The following is a 24,592-nucleotide window of genomic DNA, read 5'->3' as shown; positions in this document are numbered from 1 at the left end:
CTTTTATTCCCCTCTTTCAGTTGTTTAGCCTTTGTTGGAGGTTTTTTCCATACGGGATGGGCTGTCAGCAGGTGACGGTGTGGGTGGTGGCCATAGGGCCACCTGGCAGCGAGCTCCTACCTGTGTCTAATCCTGCCTGCAGCTCCAGCAGGATGCTGGTGCTGCTAATGGGGCCTTCAGCCCTGCTGCCCTCTAATTGTTGAGTTTCATATATAGTTTTCCTTTAATTGTTTTTTTCAGGGTTTGTTTGTTCCCCCCCCCCCACCTGAGTCTGCTTGTGTTGGCTGTTGTTGGGAAAAGCTACCAAGGTGGGGGAACCTGGTCCAGGACAGTGGTGGCGCAAAGTCCTCATCAGTTATGGTGCTGGGGGCTCTCCTGCCACCAGATGTCTTCTGGTCCTTGTAGGCTCTTCTCCCAGCCCTGTGGTTGGAGGGCCTGTTAGGAGCGCGTGGGTTGCCGAAGGTCACTGTAGGCTTTTTGGGGGTCTCTTGCCTGGAGAGAGGTGCCTGGTAGCAGGTAGGCAATGTGCAATGAGTCTGTTGGACTGTGAAAATGTGCTCCTTATGCACAGAGAGGGCACTTGAGTGATTTTTAACGCCCTCTTTCCAAAAGTTAGCCCTAGAGTGTTGTGCATTGTGTGGAGGCCGTGGGCATGTTGGCCGTGCACGTGTCCTGTGTTGCCAGCGGTCCTGCTGTCCAGAAGTTCCAGTCAGGGATATGTGGCCCTTGTACGCTGCTTGGGCAAACTCCTGGGTGGAAACGGAGGACGCATCCAGGAAAATGCAGCTGAGACTGTGTCTCATGGAAACTTCTGTAGGTACAGCCCCAAACAGCTATGAATTGCTGTTGTGCAGTCTCCACAGTGCACGGTGCCTGGGTCGGTGAGGATTACAGCTTTGTCATTGCATAGCTGTCTCTGTTGTGCAAGTCCCGATGGCCTGGTGTGGTTGGCTGGGCAGAGGGCCTGGTACTGAGCTGGGAGAGAAGCTCCAATTCCTGTTGCACCAAGGTGAGATTTTCACCTTTGGAGCATGCTCGGAGATCGGCCCAGGTGTCAGGGCAGGATGCTGGTGAGCGTGCCCATCTCGGCTCCAGCTCTGTGGGTCCTGTCCTCTTCTGTTAGTCACTGTTTGGATGAGCAGTCACCCAGGTTTAGAGGGTAAAAGTGTTGAATGATAGTCTGTGATGTGCTCTTGTGAAACCAGGGCAAACCAGCAAAAACCTGCTTATAGACTGGTGGTCCAGGAGTGGATTTCAGATCCCGTATCCCGGCAGTCATGGTTAGGTACAGAAAATCCCAGGTTCCTGTGTGGTTTAGATGCCTTGTCTCATGGAAACTCGCAGAGGACATCACATCTCCAAGTTGCATTGCTCTGAATATTGTCTTCAGCTGTGCTGTGTTAGTGAGAGATAATGGGCTCTGCCTTACCAGAATCAGGAACTGGTGCAGTGTAATTCAAGCTTTCAGATAATGAAAGTGCAGATTCGGATGTGTATCCCTTGTTTCTCTAGGATGTTCAGGGGTGAAGCTCCAGGCCTGGACTAATGATTTTTGCAAGGCACCTAATAGTGTCAGCTACAGTCTCAGTGGAGCTGGAGTGCTTTTAAATATATCATATGATCAGTATGTATTTTTAATTATAACTCGTAGTACGAATTGCAGTGTGGGAGTTCATGGTCAGAGTGGAGACACCGCTCACTTAATTTCAAAGCCTGACTGTTGCCTTGTTTGTTAAAATCGCTGCTTGTGTTTGTCTGTATAATGCCTGACTATAAAACTTAAGTGACTCCCTTATGACCAGTGAAGCCTGGTGTATGCAGTTTTGGAGAGGGATAGTAAAAATGGTGGGGAGCTGGAAAACCTGAGGGAGTTTGACCAGTAGTTTGGGATTGCTCCTCTGTAAAGGATACATGTAAGAAAGTTGTCACAGAAACAGTGAGTGCAGTGGAAAGGGGGTCTCTGTGCCTTTGTACCAGTGCAAGCCAAGGTGAAAGTGGCTGATTCAAAATTAACAAAATTAAGTACTTTTCCGTGTAACTAAATGGTGGCATTCATCATGCAGAACGTTGCTGAGGACAAGAATTTAGCCAAGCATGGAAAGGAGATGGGATGGTTGTATGAACGTCAGGTACATTCAGATTTATACCACCTAATGGTGATGGCTCTTGTAAACATCTGATTGGAAAGAAGAGACCGTTTGGCACAGGTTTCTCTGAAACATCTCTTGCTGACTGTAGCTGGAGAAAAGCAGTAGCTTGGGTGGATGACAAATTGTTTGCAAGAAGACAGTTTCCGTGCGTCTGTGGAAACATATACCCTCAGGGTGCCCGCAGTGGTTTCTCTATTCCTTCACGGTTGTGCGAACAATGCATCCTTGGTGGCATTTTGTTCCTTGTCAAGCATCTGAAAGCCTGACCTACACAGCTCTGCCTTTCTCCTAATAAACTCTTCTGGCCCTGATGTGGCTCTGGGCAGCACCCCCACCCTCTGCTTCGGCTGGCCCCGGACCATGCTGGGTTTCACCTCTGGCTGGTCATCGATGCTCTTCCCGGTGCAGTCTGTGGTAGCTCTGGTAATCCCTTCAGGTAGGGGGAAGTCCCAGTGGATGCATGGAGATGTTTTAAAGATGGCATTGAGATGACGAAGAAATGTGCATTTCCTTTAGGTACATCTATGCTTTTTAGGTACGTTATTTTTTCGATGGAGAGAAGCCTTCAGGGAAGCAAGATGAATACCAAGTCTAGGTGACCCACCAGAAGTCTGGGATTCAGCATGCGTGTTTGCTATGTGCACGCGTGAGTGAGACAGCGATGCTCTTGCCTGCTTTCGGTCCTCTGCAGCTCTGTCTTACCCTGGTAGCTTCATCCTTTCCCTTTGCTCTCACAGCAGGCTAATTCTGCTAAAAACTAGAGAGCTTACTGGAACTGTAGCCACGCTTCAAAAGCGGGCAGGAGCGGCGGAGACGGAAACCATAGCTTATCTAAGGATGTGGGTTATCTGAGGGCCGGAGTCACAAGGAACAATACCTTTAAAGACTGTGGGTTATATGTAGGAAAATATAGGACTTGAAGTAACTTTATGAACAATAGTTCCAGAGGAGGGATTGGAGGGAAGGTGTTGGCTTTCACACGTGCATTGGGATGCTGGAGGAGAGCTTCGGTAAAGTCTGAAGAGCTCTGTGTTTTCCTCTTTTTAATTTAGGGAGCTTTTTGTTTTGTAAAAATAGAAACAAACAGAGAAAAGAAAACAACAAATCAAACCGAAAACCACAGACCAGAAAAACCCCACAAAGTTTAAAAGCTTTTTGAGAGCTTGTGCCTGCCCAAGAAGGGGTTAGCAGGGTGCAGGGTTCGGCTCTTTCCGTTCCTCCTGCTTCTGGGCACAGCAGGGCAGGTAGGGCTCGTGATGTTTCCAATCCAGGCCTGAAAAAAAAACCCACTACCCACACTTAATCGTTGTGATTAAGGTTACCGGTAGAGACACCTCGGTGGAGATTCTGCTTTCATCTCAAAGAGCTGGTTTCGATCATGTTCTGAGCAAGCGCAAGAGCTGGCATGAAAATGATCATTTTTAAGTTGCTGTCAGCAAGTCTCTGTCATTTTAGACTGTCAGTATCTGTTGTTGGGATCTGTGGGTGACAGTGACACACGTGTGAATCACTCAAGCACTCCCAAGCTATTGCAATATGCTCAGGAAAGGAAAACAAACATCGGTGGAGTTGTGGGCTGTTGATAACCTTTTCTTAGAAAAAGATACCAGCTTTTGAGCATTGCAGGCTGTTAGGGAGAATGTTTTCTGTGGCCCGTGATGCCATAAGGGAACCTTGTAATACAGTGATTCCTCAGTAACCCCATAAATTGCTTTATTTGGTTTGGGGGGGTTGGAATGCTTGAGGGTCTCTGGTTTACGCCAGCTTGTTTCTGCGTGATAGCCCATCAGCCCTCTTTGGGGTTTCCAGATGTGGCTGGGAGGGATCCCGTTTTGTGCCTAAGTGGGTTTATGCACTTGAGCATCCTTTAAGTAGGTGCCATTCAGCACTTGGCTGCCTTCCTCCCCCTGCTACTGCTGCCCAGTGATGCTTCAAGGCAGGCAAACTTCAGCCAAGTCTCGGATGATTGTGCTGCCAGTGGAATAGTTAGTTGAGATTTAATATGGCCATTATCTTTAGGTAATAAAATATCAACTAACTTGCCATAACTATCTTGTTTAATGTCTATTAAAAGCCCCACATACTTCATTCACTGGGTGAAATTTAATAGAACTTCATCTAAGCATTTATTGCTTATTTAATTTAAAAATAAGTTGATCTCCACAGTTGGTAACAGGCACTGAGGATTTAATTAACATTCAGTAAACTACCCTGTTAGCTCTGAATTACAGAGTCAGGTCTTGTTTATACATCAATTTGTAACCTGTCCCCCCTTTATTAGGCCAATGGATCTCATTGTGGGGAGCTGCAGTCGTCTCCTCTTTGCCCTCTGCTCCTGCTCTCTCCTCCAGCTGGAGAGCCTCTGCCAGGGCCGTGCAGCTGGGGGTCCTAATGCTGCTGAGGAACCAGGACTCAGCTGCTTTGTTGTGGATGGAGGAGGCTGACAGATCGTACCGCAGACCTTGAAGGAAGGGGCTGTGGAGCCCAGTGGGGTGGGTAGGGATGCACTGCACAATGGGGTAAAAGCAGTCTAGCTCCAAACTTTAGCTAAGTATAACAGAGCAAATTTAAAATATCTCCTCTAAGGCTTTTGCAGCAGTGTGGCTGGCTGCATGAAACTCAGGTTGGTGAGGTCTTCTTTTTGGGAAGAGAAACTTGGGGTGATTCACAGGTGACTTGCAGGCAGCCCTGCTGCAGTTGCTGTGTTCATTGTACACCAACTGCAGTGGTTTATATCTCAGTAACATGCATGTGGATCTTCGATGTGCTGTGTGTATGTACCCTAAGGAGCTCTCTCTGTTTCAGCAGTTTATTACCTCACCTTAACAGACTTGAATTACTCCACTTAATGAGGCAAGCTTGAATGAAAGCAAGGAATCTCCCAGACAGCGTGCACGCAGTGACTGGGTTGGAGAGTGATTGGATTAGCAGCTGATAAGTGGTTGTAACTCCAGCTGCTGCATCTCCTCTGCCTCACTTGCCTGGGTGTCAGCGGTGTTCCTGTTTCAGCTCAGCCCTGAAGGAGATCAGATGGCTTGAATTTAATATACCTCATCGCTTGAGGTAGAGACTTGATTTGCTTTTCATGGGTTTGAGCAAATCTTGAGAGATACCTCAAGCTATTAACTGTGGCCAGGACAAGCCTTTAATCTGGATTTCCCAAGAGAAACAGATAGTGATTGTGGCAGGCATGTGGCAGTCCTGTAGTTACTTATAAGCAGTGAAATTGGTTAAAAGAATGGTGTTAATGTTGTGAAGTCCAAGTGCTCCGAAGGTATGAAATGCCAGAATGAAGGTCACTGATGAAACCTTAATTTGGCCTCCCCTGCAAGCAGGTATTATGATGTAGCCACTTAATTGCCAGAGCACCTACTCTTTGTGCCCAGAGTGGAAGGTGATGCTTAATGAGCAGCTATTCAGTTTGTTTTCTTTTTGTGCAATGTGTGGCCCCAAGCCGTATTTACTACATACTGTTCAAATTTGGGACTGAATGCAGAATTATTAATTTCCTTTTGTGCTTTTCTGGAGTGCTCTTTGCTCTTTCATTGGAGTGCTTTGCAAGTTGGAGGGACTGTTTCTGCAGTGCCTTCCCAAGATGAAGGAAAATTATTCTTGCCATTTTACTGATGGAACACTGAGGCTTGGAGGAGTGAGGTTGGGAGTCTTGTGTCATCCCTGACACTGAAATCCAGGAGAAAAAAGCGAGTTAGACCAGGGTTTTTCTCTTTAGTTTGCAGTCATAACTGATAGTCAAACATAGAAATGGTTGAAAAGAATTGTTTGTAATTACAGACTGAAGTTAGCATCCTTTCTACCCAGCTCTGGAGATTACTCTGAACTGCTTATTGCAGTTATGCCTATCTTTACAGTCCATCTCCCCCATCTTTTCCGCTTTTACCTGCCTCTTATGCATTATCATCATCATCCTTGACTGGGGGGCAAGGCCCATACTTATCTTGCGAGGGTATTGAAATGCCTAGCTTAGTGTGGAAGCTAGTCTTTGCCTCTGGCATTTAGAAACTGCGGCAGCTTAATGCTGTTGAATCTGAAACGTGGTGGTGGGGAGGTCCAGAAATGAGCCACAAAAATGGTTAAGGTCCAGCTGGTATTTATGTATAAAAACATATTTCAATGAGTAGAATAAGGGTAAAGGAGACTTCACATCATCCTCTGGATGCTTCCTCAGTGGCTTGTTTTCCTGTGTACAGTAAGACTGCCATTTTTTAGGGTAGTTTAAGCTTCCTTTAAAGCTGTGGTGGTTCTCCATTACTTCTGATCCTGCAGGCTATTTTTCAGGAGTATGAAAGTTATGACTTCCTAGCACAGTTCACTTTGGTGCTTATTCAGAGAATCCATTCCTTTCTCGGGTTCCTTGGGATGCACAGAGCCAAGCTTGGAAAACATGGCATTGCATCTTTGCCATTTAAGGAGCGCTTGGTGAACCTTCTGCATAGTAAGTCTGAAATTCAAGTGTATGAGTAATCCAGCTGAACTCTCTGCAGCTACTTGTGTGCCTAAAGATAAGCAAGTGTTTAAGCACTGTCCTATACCCGAATCCTAATTTGCTTCCAAGGCAGACAGATGGGGCAGAAACGATGGGCAAAAGGGTTAAAGTTACCTGGGGAGATGTCTGGCTTCTTTTCTTCTGAAACAGCGCTGTAGCATGCAGAATGGCCGTAGCCTCACTGCAATGAAGACTCAGCCTTGTACAGTGCAGGAGATCATACTGTGAGCGAAGCAGACAAGTTGCAAGCCTCTAACAGTGGCATTAAGTGACGAACTGTGAGGCACGAGCATATTTTGGAAGTTAGGAATAACGCCTTGGACCTCTGCATTGCTGCAGGGATGAGTGCGGCGTTCTTGGCATGTAATCCCTCTTTGAGTGTCTCCCTCTGCATATGAGATTTGGGAATGAGGCCAGAGCAGCAGGTGAACTTAAAACAATGTAAATGAGAGTGTCTTTCCAAGGCACTCTGCCCACCCAGGTACTCAAAGTGTCTGGGTGAAAGGATGGCAGCTTACAGAGTGCCTGTGCACCTCCTTCCATGGCTTGGCATGGCGTGTTTTGCTCTGCTGTGTGGGAGAGCTGTGAAGTCAGGGCGTGTGGAGGCTGGGGAAGTCGGTGGAGAAGTTTTTAAGGACCGCATTGTAGAGCGGGAGGAGAAGGAGCTATGAGAGCAGAGCTTGTTGCCTTACTATGCACAAAGATCCCTGTAGGGTGGATTCACTTCTAAGTTATTCTGCATGAAGTTAGCTCCCATCTCCTCATTGCACACATTGCACACAACTTATGGCAGTGTTTTGTGGTCGCTGTTTTTACAGGTGGGTATCAGATCCCTCTGAGGATGCAGGGCAGATGGGTTGGCATCACCTCGCGTTTGCACTGCCTCGTGTATTGCCTTGCTGTGATGTACCCTGGGGTGAAAAAGAGAGGACTCATGCTCTGGTGTGTTACAATGATCATCTGTGCTGGTAGCGCCCCACCTTGTCTGGGGTCAGGCCACTCACTGGAGTGTCATACCCATACGTGCACCACTCGGGTTCCCTGCCTGCTGGAGTTCCCTGAATGCTGTAGCCCAAGCCTCTGGTCTGCATGCATTTGCATGCTTGAGGTGGTATTTTAGGTCTTGGGTCATGCCGTCATGTGCGAGAAGTCCTAGCAAAAGTGATCTGCTCCAGCTTTGTTCTGTTCAGGACGGCTGTCTGCCTGTGTCAGCTGCTCATCCCTTGAAAGTGAAGCGCAGTGAGGCACAAGCAACTTTATGTTTTTGCAACAGCTCTTGATAAATTTCTTATGTCTTGGATGATTTGATTCATACCTGATTAAGGGTGTGCCCAATTTCATGGGTGGAACTGGATGTACAAAGTTAGCTTTATATTATCAGACAGTCCCACATTGGATCATCTGATTTTGTTCCAGCTGTCTTGGTAGATGCACCTGCTAGGATGGGAATATTTTCTGCGTGTAATGTGTAATGGAAGTAATTCCAGATGCTCTTGATCTCCAGAACAAGACAAGGCCTATCCATCTAAGGAAAGACATGAGTAATTCTGGGTATTGTGTTGGTATGCTCCTGGGCTCCTGTTCATCCTTCTCTTTGTTTTTGCTTCCATATCCCATAGGCAACATTTTCTAGTGTTGTCCATCTCTCTAAATTTGACCTGTAGCATCTTTGGCTGAGCCTGCCACTTGTACGCTGCCCAAAGGAGAGTAGGGAGTCTGCCAAACTGCATGTTGAAGTCCTGTGTACCTGAGCAGAGAGCACAGGCTGCACCCATGGAGCAGTGTCTGGGTCTGAGGAGCTCCTGCCCTGGGAAGCAGAGAATGGTGAGAGAAGAGCAGAGTGATTGGCTTGGGGGTAAAAAGACTGATTATAAGGGAGGATGAAAAGGATGTAAAAAGTGTGTGTTAGCAGAATGTGACTAAGATGGAGACCTGATAAGTATTGAAATGTGTCTGCGGAGGAAAGGGGAGCAGTAGCTTCTGGCAGAGCAAAGCTGTGTGTCTAGGACTTGCAACTTGGTGCAAAGCAATTCTGAGTCACAGGAACGTACGGCTCCTGTGGCCCTGCCATCACAAGCAGTTGCCACCTATAATCCTTTTAACAAATGTGCTCGGTTCCATCTGAAACCTACTTGGGCTCTTCCCCGTCCTTCCTGGGGAGTTCATCTCCCTCACGGCTGTTTATCGCTGTGGCTTCTGGGTTGTGCATGCTCGCTGTCTCATTCCTCAGCCCTTACTCACAAGAGGCCTGTGTGGGAGGGAGGGGCACCCAAGAGAAATGTGAAACTTGATGCAAAGTCCCTTGCCACAAGGAATTTGGGTGGCTGATCTTCTGCAGCTTGGCCTCTGGGAGCTTGCCGGAGATCCATGGGCTGAGACTCTGTGATCTGCAGCCCTGGTGGGGCTCCAGGGAGTGGGATGGAGGCTTGAGGGAAGGTGGGTTTCTCCTGCAAAGGGCAATGCATGTGGTGTTTGGGGGCTCCTGGTAGAGCTGCACTAGCCCGGCTGTGTTAACAAAATTCAGTTGTGCAATTGGATGGGGTAAAGTGGAGGAGGGGAGTGGTATGACTCACTTAAATTACCAGTGACCAAAAGTGGGCTGTAAGTTATAGTTGACACCTCGTGCCTCCATCCTAGCTTCACACAGTAAAATCTGGCAGGGGAGATACAGCCGTATGTGCAAATACAGTATGTGGGTTTGGGTCTCGGTCCAGCATTCGCATCCATAAATAGGTCAGCCCCTTCCTTACGATAGCATTTGTATGCACTTTACAAACATGAACCAACTAATCCCAACAGATGTTTGGCAGCCTCCTGAGCCCACAAGGAAGTTAAATATCATTGCACTTTGCTAGAGAGATGCCCAGGATTCAAATAACACCTGCTGGAAGAGCCTGTCTAAGCTGGGGCGTGTTCATGGCTGTGTGGGAGCAACTTTGCAGAGCACCTGCTGCCGCTACATTGGGCTGGTCTGACCATGGTGGCTTGTGCTGCCTTCAGCTATGCAAGGGCCAGGCTGTGTTTCCATTGAAATCAAAGACAAAACTTTCTTCGGTTTTTGAGGGGAATGGGCTTTAGCTCTATGTTTGCACACTCACACTTCATTAAAATCCAATTGAAAGGAGGGAGCTGTGGATTTTGCTTGCTGCCTGCCTTTGTCCGCATGCTGACATCCTTGTCAGAGGTGTGTGAAGGCATGATGCTCCTGGCTGGCCTGAATCCTTTGCTTGCCTCCCTCTCTTTCCCCAGGTGTGAACATTTAGTTGCAAGCTCCATGATGCCTTTGAGGTCAAGCAGGTTATATAGATGTGTGTTGCTGAAGCAGCAGTTTATTCTGGAGTTGTCTCTGGACTCTGCAGTTTGCGATTCATGTCCTGGCTGCTCCATCCCACCATGAAGTGCAGCCCCAGCCAGCTGCCAGAGATAACACACCGAGGACCAGGGAACGCCACTGCAATAACTTTGCCTGTACAGAGTATTCAGAGGTCTTGGATAATGAATGTCTCGCAGCCTTTTTCATCAGGAGAAGTTTGCTCAGTGTTGCATGGGCCAGAACCTTCCTGAAGCTTTGCTTTCCCCTAAAAAAAAGGCTATTTGGCTAACTTTCCAAAGAGAAAATGAAGCTGTAGCACATCATAGAGGAGGGAAGAGTAAGGAAGGCCCGTATATGTCACTGGAGCCTCCAAGGCCCATATTCATCCTCTTAATGAAATTCAGCTGCACAAGGGGGGGAGAAACAGGAATTGATCCTCTTCATATAGATCATTAGTGCCCCAACAGCTGGTCTGCAAAGAGCAACTGGGAACAAAAATGAGCTCCTGCTGCATCTAATTTTTTTTTTTCCTTGGTGCTTTGAAAGATGATTGGGATGCTTTAGACGCTTGGCTTTCTTGCTCAGGAAGGGCCCAGGATTGTACTCGTTTCTCCTGGCCTCTATTTTGTGTTCTGGCTTGATGGCTGTCCTGATTTTTCAGGCAGAGTTATAATTACAAGGCTGCTGAGTAAAGGGGGAGGCAGCGAGAGGATAGTTCTGGATTAGTAATAAATCAAGGACTTTTCTTAGGTGTTTCCTCACTCAGATCTTTATCAGTCTCCGTTAAATATGGGTGACAGCTCTGGATACTGGGGTGTGCTTCTGTCTTCTCAGTTAAAGCTTCCTGAAGTCTCCTCAGGGCACAGAGCCTGCCAATTTTTGCCATTCAGCATCTCAAGGAGAAGCCTTGGGTATCTTCTGTGATGATGGAGGCTCTGGGCCGCTCCTCCTCTCCCTTGTCACTCTGAACCTGCTGCGGTTGCTCCGTGTGCGCCAAGCGTGTGCATCTGACTCGCCTTGTGCTGCCAGCTGCTGCTGCCTGGCCTTTTTGTCTGCATTAGTTTAATTGAGTGAGGAGCTTGCAGGAGAAGCTATTCATTCCCCTGGTAACTGTGCTTGACAATCAGAAGTTATTCTGGGGGTGAAGGACCAGTACAGATTTGTTTTCCTTGGCTGCAGATCCATAGCCCCTAATAGTTTCTCACTCATATGAACCAAAGTTGACTTGGTTTGCCACTAATTAAAAGCCAAAAGGATATGCGGTCCTCTCCAAAATGATTACCATCTTCAGTGAATGGAAGAAAACTCTTGCTTGCTTCCCGTTTGTTTCCACACCCCTCTGTTTTGCCATGTTACCCTTGCACTGGCCACAATGCATGGGAGGGCCCGGGCAGGGCCAGCAGCTCCATCCTGGTGCACAGGGAGTTTGTGCTTGAATCCTTTCTCTGCTTTTGGACCAAAGGGTAAATATAGGAAAAGCATCGAGTTAGCAAAAATTTTATGAAACCTAATAGCTGCATTTGGAGGGGGTTGTTTTTTCTCGGTGAGAAGCCACTAAAGGTGACAGAGGAGAGTGTGTGCACCCTGCATGCAGGAGGACATTTTTATCTTGACTTTTTTATAGGCTAAAAACCAACAGCAACAGGTTTTGGCTGTGTCTGTGCTCACTACCAGGAACCCTGAATGCAGCAGCTGGAGTTCCTAGATAGTTTGGCTTCTATCAGTAATTGGTTTCAGATACACATTAACCTTGATTCATGCGTTGTTCTGGGCCTGGTGACGTAGTGGAAGGTGTCCTCTGTCCTCGCCATTTGCTCAACCTCTGCGTTTGTCACGTTTCTGTCACCATTGGGGCTGGGCCTGCAGCAGGAGGAGGACAGAGGGTCTTCTCCCTTCAGCTGGTCCTCAGCGTCCACCCAAGTGTTTGTGCTCCTTCAGTGCAAATCGGAGGGCCTGTCCGATGTCATCACTGGGTTGAGGGCTGGAAGATGTCCAATCCAAAGTGGTTGGGCTCCTGGGCAGCAAGGGCTGGAGCCCTGTGGATGCTGTTTGCTCTGTGCGTGCAAAGGCAGAAGCGCATCTCTAGTCTTGCTACTTATCCCCACCATGACCACCAACTCGTGGTTGGGTTTTGGCCTCTGAGCACAACCTGGTACAGGAGGAATAGCCATCTGGGCAGTGGTGACCAGCTGAGCATACCTCCTCTCAAAGCAGTGGTATGGGGATGAGCAGAAGTCTCCTTACGGGGATGTGCCGAACCTGATGTTGGAGGTTGGCTGTGGCAGCCGTGCCTGCTCACCTGCAGTCCCATCCTCTGCTTTGCTACCCTGGGTGCAAAAGCCGCTTGTGTTCACTTTGCACAGGGAGCTTTCGCAAAGTTGCTGTGCTTGCCTGTGGGGCTTGCAAGGAACAGCAAAGGGGCTGTACTTTCTCAGTCTGCCTGTTTCATGAGGCAGTATCTGGCTGTGCCCTTAGTAACAGTTTTTTTAATGCAGATTGAATCCCCTGTTTTAATTGACTAAGAAAAAAGAACTTGAAGAGGGTATGAACCCATGACCTTGAGATAAATAGTTTCTTATTGAGTCCCTGAGCCCCTAAGCCACCCCCTCTTCTGAGAGTAGCGTGGTTTAATCAAAGGTCAGAGGTTTTGTCATCTTTGAGAGCCTCAGAAAAAGAGGGCAACATGAGCGAGCTCTCCTTGGTCCTCTGTGACTGCAGTCATTCTTGGCCTGTCAAGTTCCCATTGAGCTCACTGTGCTTGTCCTCTGTTCCTGGGTGATGGCTCTCTTGACCTTCTCTGGTCTCTGTGAATGCTGATAAAAGCCTGGTGATCAAGTCAGATGTGTTACTGGGGGTTGTAACTAGATATATGGTGGCTATGGGTGAATGGCTTATGCGAGGCTGCTGTGAGCCTCTATGTGCAGTGTGCAGATTCGCAGGCTTGATAGGACATAGTCTTCGCTTGCCAGCTCTGCCCACGCAGCCTCCCACGTGTGTCTCCTGTTTCTAGGCTGAAGGCCAAGCGTGGTATCTCACGCACCGCTGCGTGGTCAGTCTTGGCGAGTGCTGACTTGTACGTGGCCACTGCGATCTGAGACGTTGCGGTTGCTCACAGAGGTCCTCCCTCATTTTGTTCTTTGCGTTTCCTTCTTGGGTGGTGACCAGACACGTGGCTGTACCTCTTGTGACAGGTGCAGTATTAGTCTTTGCTCCTGTCCTTCCTTCTTCCTGACTGCAGTCACTAATGCTTCTTGAGCCTGGCTGATGGCTGGCACGGAGCTGGTCTTGCTTGCTTACATGTTGGAAGCTGGCTTCCTTGATGCTGTGCCAAGTCAGTCTTTGAAAATATCAGCTGGCACATCCTGAAGAGATCTTTGTCTCCAAAAGCTTCTGCAGTTCCTTTCTGTTTTTCCCTATCACCAAGTAAAAAAAATAAAAACACTTGGCTTGATAACATAAATGCTGGCTTCAGGGCTCTTGACAACAGTCCTGCTGACAAGCTCAGTATGGTAGGGTAGGAGTAGGCGAGGACAGGTATGATGGTGGTGTTACGCTGTGAGGTGCTCCCGTGAATCACACCAGCGAGGTGGAAGAAGGCTGAAAAGACCTTTCTTGGTCTCAAGTGTTTCGTACCTTCTGTGTGATGTTGCACCCACACGCTGTAACTATTGTTTCAAACAAATAGGCATGTACTCTTCCAAAATACAGAGCTCAGGTGCAGCAGGCTGGAGGATAACATGTGGCAAACTCTTGGAAAGAACACAGAATTAGAGGCCAAGAAAACTTTGTGCTGAGAAACCATCGGTTACATGGGAAGAAGCGTGATCTCTCCCTGTGAGCGCTGATGAGGTCCAGTAAGGGTGCTGAGGATGTTTAATTGATAACTTTGCCATTCTGCAAACCAAAAGCCGCCTCCTTTCCACTGAGAAACAGGAACGCAATCAAAGTGAACCAAATTGTACAGGTCCACGAGTGCAGTTTTATAATAGCTGTTGGTGCTAGGCAAAAAAATAAACAAAATGCAGTGCAGTGCCAGTGTATATAGTTCTCCAGGTCAAGATAAAATGGCATACAGGGGCTAAAGACTTGCTATCCCTCATTTCTAAGGAGAGGAAAGATGTAACAATATTTGCGCTTACTATGCTAAAAGAAGTTGTGTGATAAATCCCAGTCCCCTTCAGTCCCCTTTTACAGGCAATTAATTAAGCTCCTTTGGGGGGAGAATAGTCTGCAGAATTCCTGTGGAAGTCCAAGTGCAGGTTCTTCTGCACAAGGTGATGGAGGGATGTCTGAGCCCTGCCGCCTTCTCTTTGCTTGAGCCCAAGCCCCAGCTGGGAGGGTGGGAGTGTGTATAGGGCTGGGTGCTGGGCAAACAGCTTGACAGCTACATGCTCGTGTCCTTGCTATCCCCACCGCTGTCACCTTTGGGGGAGAAAGTCCCTCCTTGACATGTAGGGGAAGCGCGTGGAGCTGCGTGTCCTCCTGCAGGCAGTTTCCCGGGTCGTTGTGCTGAGATAGATGGGTGTTTGACAGCTGTGCCACGGGATGGTGTGTGCATGGTCCTGCTGAGCCAGGGGATTAAGATCACTTTTCCTTCCCATTGTTGTGCTGCTGTGTACGCTGGAGACCCTCTCTGTCCCCTCATTTTAGTTATTAGTGCTGGGCTGAGTCTTGCACACCCTGGGGGTAGTGGTGATGAGGTTCAGGGAGAAGAGGGGCAGTGGCTTTGTCTGTGGTGGAGGTCTGGTGGCTCTGTGTGACAGCAGCCGTGTGTGTTATCCTGCAGTGGAGCGAGGGGTGGCACAGAGCACCGTTGCCATCATCCCTCCCCATCCCAGCCCGGGAGCGGGGGCTTTGCGGTGGCAGGCCAGTTTCCCTGTCACGGGTAGGAAAAGTCTATCAGTGTTAAGCATGGCCAGAAAAACTGCCTCTGCTATTTTTTATTTTTTTTTTAATTCCCTTGGCGATAAGGGCCAAATTCAATGAGGAGCCTGGCTTCCAGCTGAAGTTGGGGTACTTTAGGAACTAAACCAGCTTTTAAATATATTTTCTGTATGTCTCGGTCCCCATCTATGATGGAAGTAACAATACTTTCTCGTTCAGAAGGCGAACGCATCCACAGGCATCTGTGGTCCTTCTAGTTTTCAAATATAAGAGCAGTTATTAAGGCTTGTCCGAATCGCTCCAGAATTTTTTATCTATATTTGGTATAAATGGCTCCTTTCTCAAAATGGAGTTTTCTGCAGGAAGAGTCAGCTTGCAACTCAGTTCTTGTTTTTTAAAGGGAAAAAAAGTTTAGTGTTTTTTGTTTTGGTTTTTTTTTGTAATTAATTCTTCTATTTGTGATGGTAACAACATTTGTTGAAAACAAAAATGTTTTCATGAAGAGCAGTCGGTGGTGAGGCGGCTCCACTCTCTGCTGGCTGATTGCTGTGCTTCCACGTTAACCTGGGCTCCTCTGCCCCATTGGGGCTTTTCCCTTTTTAAGGAATATGCTTCCTCAGCCTCTCAATCCAGCTGTTTGGAAAGAGGAGCAGCTACACTGAGAAACTCTTCTTTTTTAATACAGGTGTTTGAGGCCCTTTGTTGCTCATCCCACCTGAAGGTATTTGTTCCAAGGCTAAAACCAGGGCAGTTTGCTATTAAGGTATAAAAATGAAAGAAGATAGCTAATGCGTGGTAATCCTTGGAGATGGTGGGGAAGGAGGGGACAGAGATTTCCAAACCAGAGAGATTTACTGGTCCTGGCCTATTGTGCTTTTTTTAAACATCATGATGGATTATAATGCTTTCAAAAATACCTAGCCTAAGTGGGCACAGGAGTGGGGAATCCAGTTGGCTGTCAGGTATTTGTTGCTATTTTCAAATGATCTGGCCCAAACTGGATAAAACAGAAGCCTTGAACACAAAGACTGTCTGGTCATGTAGGCTCTAAGTTTTAAAAGTTTCACTTCCAAATGGTTTTAAGAGCAGCGATAAGAGAGCCCGCCATGGTGCCAAGGGTTTCATTGTGGTGGCACCCAAGCAAGCCTGGGAGAAGGTGACCTTTGCCTTCAAATTTTGCCCATTTAAAACTAAAATGGTTAAAGGAACATTGTCCTTTGTAATAAAACTTTATAATAAAACCCTTAGACTGGAACAAATGTGGACAAAAAAACCATCTGTGCCCTAGGAGATTGCAACCTAAAGGTGGGCTGCAGAAGACCCTGGGCTGGGAGTGGGGAGAGCCGGGCACCTTCCTGACCTCCATGCCTTGGGGCACAGCACTTCTCTGCTCCCTTGTGCTCTTGGTCACTGTTGGTCTGTTTTTCTTGACTGAGCATCTTAAGATGCAGGAGGCGTGTTAGGGCAGCACTCTGCTGGTGGTGCCTGGTGAGGATGGCCATTCCTCGGTGGGGAAAAAATGACATTTTTTTGTTTTTGGATTGCAAAACATAATCCTTTGTTTGAAACCCAGGCTCTGTGGTGTTCTGATGCTGCATGAGAAGTTGAAAGCAAAATCAATTATCCTTCTTTGATCAAGAAGCTGGGGTGCATTTGAGTGAGAAAGTGAAACTACCCCCCTCTTGCTAAGGGTCTTTCTGACCAGGCTTAGTGAAATGCTGACAGCAAACGGTGGGGGAAAAAGAAAAAAGAAATGAAAATCAGTGAGGCTGTTTTGAAAATCTTCCACTCCCAATAGACTGAGGGAGTGCAAACAGTGTGAGGTTGGTAGTCTGTGCTTGAAAATACAGAGTCCGATCCTGGTGTCATTTACAGACATGTAAATCACAGGCAGCACTGCTGGCAGCGACAGGGAGCTGCTGAAAGGCCGCTCCAGCATGGGACCCGCAGGCTTTCTAGCATAGACGTGCTGATTCCTCTCGTTCCTTAGCCACCCTTCTTTTCTAGCCATCCTTGTGCATTTAAAATAACAGGATTGTGACATGGCTGGTCCTGCTGATGGGTTGGTCCCCAACCATTGCCCAGTGGCTCCAGCTGAGAGCCAGTGGGGTGGCTCCCGGCCACCGGGATGCTCTAGGTAGGGCTGTCTCGCAGCTTCCTCAGCCACTGCTTAAGTCTGTTCTGCCCCAAATGATTTTTTTGTTCATTATAATACAGCAGTATCCATCTGGGAAAGGTTGATGCCATCCCTTTGGTGCTGCCGTGCCGCTGGAGCGGTCTTTCCTCCTTCTTACCCCTACTCTCCTGCTCCTTTTTTTCCTTCTTGTTTTAGTCTCATTTTATGAACCCCAGGACAAACCTGAAAATCGAATGTGACAGCAAAGATAAAAATGAGTCCCCTGGCCCTGAAGCCAGTGTGCCACTGCTGCAGGACCCCGGGGCTACTGCAGGTCAATGCTTTAATGCCAGGCTCTCTGCCCTGCAGCATGTAGGGGCTGCCAGTGAGTTTGCTCTTTTATGGGAGCTAATTTTCCCCATCGGAGCTGATGGTCCGTGCTGTGGCCGGCATCAGCCTTCCTCCAGCGTGAGGGCTGGACCAGGAGTTCGGAAGTGATAAGTCTCATTATGGCTAATTTTGACGCATGGGTTTGCGGCAGATTTGAAAGCAGCTCCGTGCCGAGTATGAGATAGAGGGGTGTGTGCTTCCTTGCAGATCAAAACTTGCCATTTGCATGGTTGCTGCTTTACACCAACACAGGATTTGGCCTCCCAAAAGGCAGCAGCCGGGCATACTAGCTGTTGCTGTTTGTATTGATGACTCTCTGAGCAGGTGCTGCTGCTGGCAGCAGAGTGGAGGAAACGCGTCTCCTGCTTTTGTCATCTTGCGTGATCTTTTTATTAGATAACTTCAGCAGCATTCATTTGAATTGAGCAGTTTAATTTTAATAAATGAAACCTGAGAAGCACAGAAGCAAACACAGAAAGCTGTTAGTCAGGGCCAAATCCTGCAGGCATCAGTGTCCTGGGGTAGCAAGATCAGTCCATGTCTCCAGGCAGCTGTGTTCAAGTGTAAGGGTACCCATGCATATAAGTTGAATTCTAAGTCAGGATTGGACTCTGAATTGAGGTTTGCATATAAGGGGTCTGATTTTTCCAATGTGTGAGGACGTGGAGACCTCAGACAGCTCCCTCGGCACTGGCAGTGGCCAGAACGGCTGAGGATCAGGGCTCCAGCAGCAGAGGAGATAACGTGGGATTTCTGAGTTTGGGGACTTTGGCCAGTAAATAACAAATATATTGGCACAGTGTGAGAAAGACATAAAAACGCATATGTCAGAACAGGGCAGGTTTTTAAGTGTTTTTCATTTAAAATGAAAAGGTCAGATTGAATGGGGTTGTTGTCTGGGGACCTGTACGTGCACCTGCCAATCATACGGGGGGACCCGTGTCAGTTCATGCTGATGGCTGACTTGCTGGGAGCTTGTCTGCGCTTAAAAATTGGTGACTGGAACGGTTAAAACAACCATTTTCCTTGTGGCAGTCAGGCTGAGCCATCTGCTCTGCGGAGGAACGGGAATGAAGGACCCCAGCGCGAGGCTACTTTATCCCAGTTTAACTGGTGTTTACGCTTGGGCTTCTACCAGTATAGCCATACTGATAAAAAAAATAAAAATTAAGCTCTGAGTATTGGTAACACTTTCAAGTGTAAAGGAGATTTAAATGTAGATGCAACTTTTGAATAGTCAGAAAAACAGATGACATTCAGCCAGGCTGTTATGTGAGAAGTGTCATTAGCACTTGCTGAAATTATTTTCACGGGTAAGGTTTTCTTTTAAAGGGGTTGGGGAGTCTGTTTACTTCAATTTCTAAGTGACCACTGTAAAGTTATGCTAGGGATGCCTGTTTTTCTGGAAGTGCTTACTGCACTTCTTTGAAACTTAGAATTCTTGCAGAAGTTTTAAACTGTTTCCGAAAAATTTGAACAATATAAGAAAACTCAAACCATAACAGAGGACTGAAGTTTAAATTCAGGCATTGTAAACTACTGCTTATAGATTTAAATCTGCAAACAGGAAACCTTGCTTTCTGTACTTGTGTATTAAATTTGTATTTTTTATTTTTTCTTGAGAAATGTTGATTCTTACTGTTGATAATACAGCATCAGTATTATCAGCCAGTGAGTGAACAGACTGTTTTGGATCATCACGTCTTTAAGGATTTTAGAGTTTGTAGATCTCGGCCTCTCACCTTATTTTCCTTTCAGCTTGGGATGGCTTTTTATAACTTATAATCACTTTCTCAGCTTTTTATGGGCTGTACCTTAAATTTAATTAGTTGGAAGAAACAAATGAAGAAAACAATCTTTTGTAAAAGATGTGCTCTTTTGGTAAATGCTGGTTCTGGTAGTTTGTTCAGACTCTGCTTAATGCTTTGACTGTGATAGCTGATTCCTGCTGTTTGGGCATTTGCTTTAGATTACTTTTAAATGATAAATTGCCTATTGAAATGGTGCATTAAAATAAGTGGTCTGTATTGTGCTATGCATAAAAATGAAGATGCAGATGTGCACACGTAGGTGTATACAGACTCCAAAGTCTAGGCCGCTGTAGCTGGTGATCTGGAGGCACAAGAGTTTTACTGAGTTATGCCAGATGGGAGCTTGACAGTGTAAAGCTGTGTTACCAAAGAAACTTTCCTGCTGTTATCTCTTGCAGGACCGTGATAGAAAGCTGGGATTTCTTGTTGCAAGATGAAAATCAGAATTAGCTGTGCACAGACCACTAAGCATCTGTTGCGGTGGCTCTGAACTAGGAGGGCCTCAGTTTCATAGAGCTAAAAGCCTGCCTGTTGTTACTATTTCTGCTGTAAAAGCACCTGGATATTCCCCATTATGGTTGTTGGGGGATGTATGAAACCTAGAGGTGGCTCTTTAGGGACAGGCTTTGCATGTATTTCTCCAGGGACTTCCGTGGGGGGAAGACTTGTGCTGGAATCGATGGCAGCGATTTGGGTATGTCTGTACTGTGCACTCATTTGTCTTTCCCCACCTGAGCCAAAGCAGGAATGAGCATGACTGAGGGGCAGACCCTTTTTTGGGACTTCTTGTTGTCTCTCAAGGTCTGTATCCCTTGCCTGCTTCCACAGCAGAGCTGGCATGGTTAAGGCATTGCTTTGCTAATCCACTGTGTAGTCCTCCCTTGTGTGAGGCCCTCAGGGGTGCTCCTTGCTGAGAGATGTGTACAGGCAGCTGAGAAGAGGGACTTTGGGGAGAGGAGCTCTGCTATCTTGGAGTCTGGGGGCCTCGAGTCTCAAGCAAAGCTCCTCAATGGGAAATGCTTTTGAGAGTGTCTTGAAGAGGTCTGATTTGGTGGTGGCATCATGGCTTGATGGCTTGTGATGCAGCAGATGTGCAGTTCTTCTGGTACCTTGGGTCTGTCCTCAAGGTCTGTCTTCTGTGTCTTTCACTGCAGAAATACCCAGACTGACTTTTTCAGCCTTCTGCTAAAGAAATGGGGTCACAAATGGAGTAGTTTGATAGACCAGCTCAGGTGGATATTGGTATGACCAGTCAGGCTGTCCCTGTCCTGCCCAGCTGTGAATGTGTGGCCAGGAGGGAGTGCATTGCCTGTGTATCAGTGGGTTGCTGCCCCTCTGGGACCATGCTGGGCCCCACTTGCTGCTGGGAAGGGTGGCTCACCTTGCTGTAGGAGCCCCAGTCACAAGGTGCTGGGGACAGTCGGCATGGAGAGTAAAGCCAGAAAGATGCAGTTCAACTAGCCGAGTGTGCCGAGTCCTATAACTGATCTTGTAAACATTTCTTGAGTTAAACCTGGTGAAAGACAAGCCTGAGCCAAGATATTTTAAACACAGGTTGGGTCCCAAGGAATACCGTCTTACCTGGAGCTCCCGGAGGTGCTGTTGTGAGTTGAATCAAAACGGTGTTGGAACCAGAGGGGAATGTTGTTGTCTTCTGCCTTTGCAGATAAGACTGAAGGGCATTTTGCCAGGAGCCTGTGGGAAGGACCTAAATTGTATATAACTCTACATCATTTTAAAATGAAAAGTAAATATGCACAACCATAATATTTGCTTGTACTTGTCTCCTCCTTGATGGATGGAGAGAAATTGCTCTTTGGCTGAGTTCACCAGCAATAAAACCCTGCAGTTACTCATCTTCATCCCAAGCCTGCAGTGAGTGGGAGAGGCCATTGTGATCTCCATATGAATTTGTCCTCATCACACCTGAGGGGAGTGTTGAGGGTCCTGGGGATTTTTATACCTGCCCAGCCCTGTGGGGTGTCAGGGCAGGGTGCCGCCACAGGGACGATGGGACTGAGCTGGGAGGGTGCTGCCTGGGTCAGGGTGAACCTCGGTGCGCTCTTGTGGTGTCGGTGTAATGGAGATCTGCCACTGCTTGGGAGAGGCGAGAGCCGTCTCGCTCTGCTGGCTGCTTGTAGCAGCAGGCATGGCGTGGGGGACAAGGGATGCTGGCAGGGGCAGGAAGCCATCTCACCGTGTGACAGGGACGAGGGACCTGGACTGTGAGCCACCAGCACTCTTGTGTTTTGGTGCATGTTGGTTGTAGACTTGTGGGCTCACGTGCAGCTTCATGAGCAGCACAGATACAACGAACGCAAGCCTGAACCGAGCATCTCCGTTGTTACAGCAGCAAATAGCAGTAACTTTCTCTGCTAAGTGGTGATGACAAGGCAAGCCTGTGCTTGTCACGAGCCGAGATAGGGCCATCGGAGTGACCAGGATGTGGCTGGGACGGGATGCTGGCCGTGGGCTGGCGGGGGCAGGAAGGAGTGTGCAATTCAGATGCTGCCTATCTCCACGGGATGCAACCCGCCATGCGTCCTGGCGTGCCACGTGCAAGGTGGCGGTCGCGTGGCCTGGCTGTCCCCTCTGCTCTACCTTCATCTTCTGCAGAGGGGAAACGCGACACCAAGTCGGTCACTTCAAGAAAGTGTCACGTCTGCTTTGCAGCTACAGGAAAGAGTGAGGCAGTCTCTGATGGGAATTGGGCAGAGCTCCTCAGAGAAAAGGCTGCGCCGAGGTGGAGGGCTGGTGAACTGGATGGTGGTGTAGCTCCGTTCGCGGTAGTGGTAAACCCCATGAGCTTCAAACCAAACTAAATGATGCCTCCTAGCTCCCTCACTGTGCCTGAGGTCAGAGATAAGTGATCGATTCACCCCGTTCTCTTATTTTATGCCTCATTTTAGCCCTCCTTTTACCTCCCCCTTCTCAGGGGCATTAAGAGCAGTAAAGGAGCTGTGGCTTGAGGAGGTGCAAGTTGTTGGCCTAGCTGTGGCAGCTGTCAGCAGGTGCTGGTCGTTGGCCCAGTTCGAGGTGGTGATGCTCGCTTTTGCGGGGTGCCAAAAGGAGTCCAGGAGTATGGAGGCTTCTGCCTAAGAAAGCTGGGGAGGAAAATGCTGCATTTCCCAGAAGTTGTGTGGGTTAAACTGCAAGTTTTGGAGATGAGCCGTCAGGAGGCCCATCCGGCATGCATCACACGGGTATCTCTCTCTCTCTCTCTCCCCCCCCGCAGGGCTGGGAAAGAAACCCAAAGTCGTGACTCTGGCAGAGCCCTGCGTGTCTCCAGAAGCCCTGCTCTGAGTCCGTCCCACCATCAAGGCTGTGCAGCGTGAGAACTGGTACGTAAACATGTTTCACAAGCGTGAGGGAAAGCTTCTTGGAAGGATCTGTGGCTTTTCTGACAGTGGCACCTTGTTCGTGGTTCTCTGCAGCAAAAAAAAAAAAAAAAAAGAAATTAAGTCCTCTCCTAATGGAGTGTGGAGGTGGGGTGGGATCACTGGAAAACACAAGACAAACTGGTGGTTCCCTGGTGGTACTTGCACCCAGAGGCGTTGGTGGGGAAGGGCTCAGCAGAGAGTTCAGTAATGCAGTGTGCGAGTGGTCAGAAGTCATCCCAGACTATGGCGGTGAGGCTTTAGACGTGCTCTGTCAAGTGGTGTGTTGTGTGACAGCACGCACAGATAGGTGCTGTGGGGGTAATGACAAATGCACGCATGAGAAATGCACATACATACATATATATATATACACACACACACTCTGTACAAATCTAGGCACATGGAAACAAAGATGTGCAATGCATATATAGTATATACTGTATGGTGGTGTATGAGAGCTTGGGGGTGTATATACCAAATGTCTGTATATACTATATATGGTGATAAAAGAATGCATATGCATTCATGTTCTCTTTTTTTCTTTTTCTGTCTCTTCTGTCTCTCTGTGGAGCTGTTGCAAAACTACCAGATTCAACCTCCTGGGGAGCCTTTCTGGCCAAGGTTTTACAAGCCAGCACCTGCTTTGCTTGCCTGACTTTTTTCTATATTTATTCCTCTGCACCCGTTTTTTGCTTTTGCCTGCAAAGTGGAACTGTCACAAACATTTCTGCTAACTTTTGGCTGCACAGGACTTCAGCTTGCAAGTCCTAAGTCTGCTTTTATGCATGTTGGGGAAGGAGGCGTATGTGTGCATAGTTGTGGATGTGTACATATGAGCATCCCTGGTCCTTGTTGTGTGCATTACGTGGTCTGTGTTCCTGTGATGCTGCAGCAGTCCCTGTGTTATGTATGCCTTGCAAGTTGTGCTCTGCCCCTTCAAGGGATTTTTATGAATCAAATATTCTCAGTTGTCCTGCTTATGTAATGTCATTTAAATTAAATTAGCCACACCTGACCCGGTGGCTGATTAATAATGACCTGTACTGCTGTGCGGGAGGCTTGGGTTGGATTTTATTCCCAGGCCCTCAAGCTTTTACTTTCCAGGGTTAGGACTGTGGCAAGGAGAGGACTTTGGGTGCCATGTAGCAGGGAGCTCCTGGTTAGGCCGTGGTTAGACATGGATGTGTCCATCTCTCTGGTTTCTCTGTGTCGTTTGGGGTGGAAGGTGCTCTAAAGCAGAGGCATTGAACCCCAGTTCGTGCTTAGGTACTGCTGTTTAAAGTGAGAGCAGTAGCAAGAGAGAGGGTATAATGCCATTTTAGCTGGGAAACTAAGGGGAGATTCTAATCCCTGGGAACGTAAAGGTGGGGGAATAGCTGCATGGTGGGTCTCCCATCAGGAAGTGCCGCTCAGATGTGCACTTGTTCCCAGTCCGATGGGTTATGACTTGTGCTTATTGAAAAGCAGTGCTGGGCTGCCTGCCAGGAGCCAGGAACCGACTTGTCCTCCTGTGCTCAGGCCCCTGAGCTCCCAGCCCCTCTAACAGCTATGTTCGTTTCTGGTATGAGAGTCCCTCTAAGGTCATGAAGCCATTAGTCCCAGGTTTCAACCCCAGGAGCTGTAAAACATACCCTGCCTGACCCCGGTGCAAAGGCAGAGGCAGCACTAGCAGCCCGCGTTCCCCTGGGTTTCATTTCCCTGTCCCCATCGCATGTGCCACTGCAGCCTGCATTCCTCTCTGGTTCGGTAAGCCCTTTGCTTCTCAAGCTGACACAGCTAATATTTCCCCCACTGGCAGGGCAGGCGAGGTAGTGGCATTTAACTGTTAAGGAGAACCTCGATCTGTTCATGCTGCAGGAGCCCGGAGCAGAAGGGCTGGTACATGCCTAGGATGGGGTTTCTGCTATTCCAGTTCTCCTCCACCCCGCTTTTGTTCCCTTTCTTGACTTACCTTATTCTCTACTACATCCCGCTCTTTGTCCTTGCAAAAAGCAATGCCCTGGGAATTGTTTTCTGCAAGGTGCTGGAAAACTGAGTCAGAGTT

The 24,592-nt window shown here is 48.0% G+C and overlaps 1 protein-coding gene across 29 annotated transcripts in view; it reads left to right on the top strand.

The window, feature by feature from the left end:
• LPP (LIM domain containing preferred translocation partner in lipoma) overlaps window positions 1-24,592 on the top strand; it is a 353,246-nt gene that overhangs the window by 2,306 nt on the left and 326,348 nt on the right. For 19 of the 29 annotated variants that reach the window (XR_008237513.1, XR_008237510.1, XR_008237508.1 and 16 more), the window contains exons 1-2: window positions 21,685-22,023; window positions 22,404-22,509. The gene's annotated coding sequence lies outside the window, so the exon portion shown is untranslated. Of the gene's footprint in view, window positions 1-21,684; window positions 22,308-22,403; window positions 22,510-23,119; window positions 23,170-24,592 lie in introns of those variants that run through there. The other 10 variants (XM_052803756.1, XM_052803757.1, XM_052803760.1 and 7 more) reach the window with 7 other exon arrangements.

The sequence above is a fragment of the Harpia harpyja genome, chromosome 12 (assembly GCF_026419915.1).
Source record: "Harpia harpyja isolate bHarHar1 chromosome 12, bHarHar1 primary haplotype, whole genome shotgun sequence".
Lineage (NCBI taxonomy): Eukaryota > Metazoa > Chordata > Aves > Accipitriformes > Accipitridae > Harpia > Harpia harpyja.
Note: the sequence above shows the minus strand (reverse complement) of the source record. Positions and strands in the feature narration are given on the sequence as shown.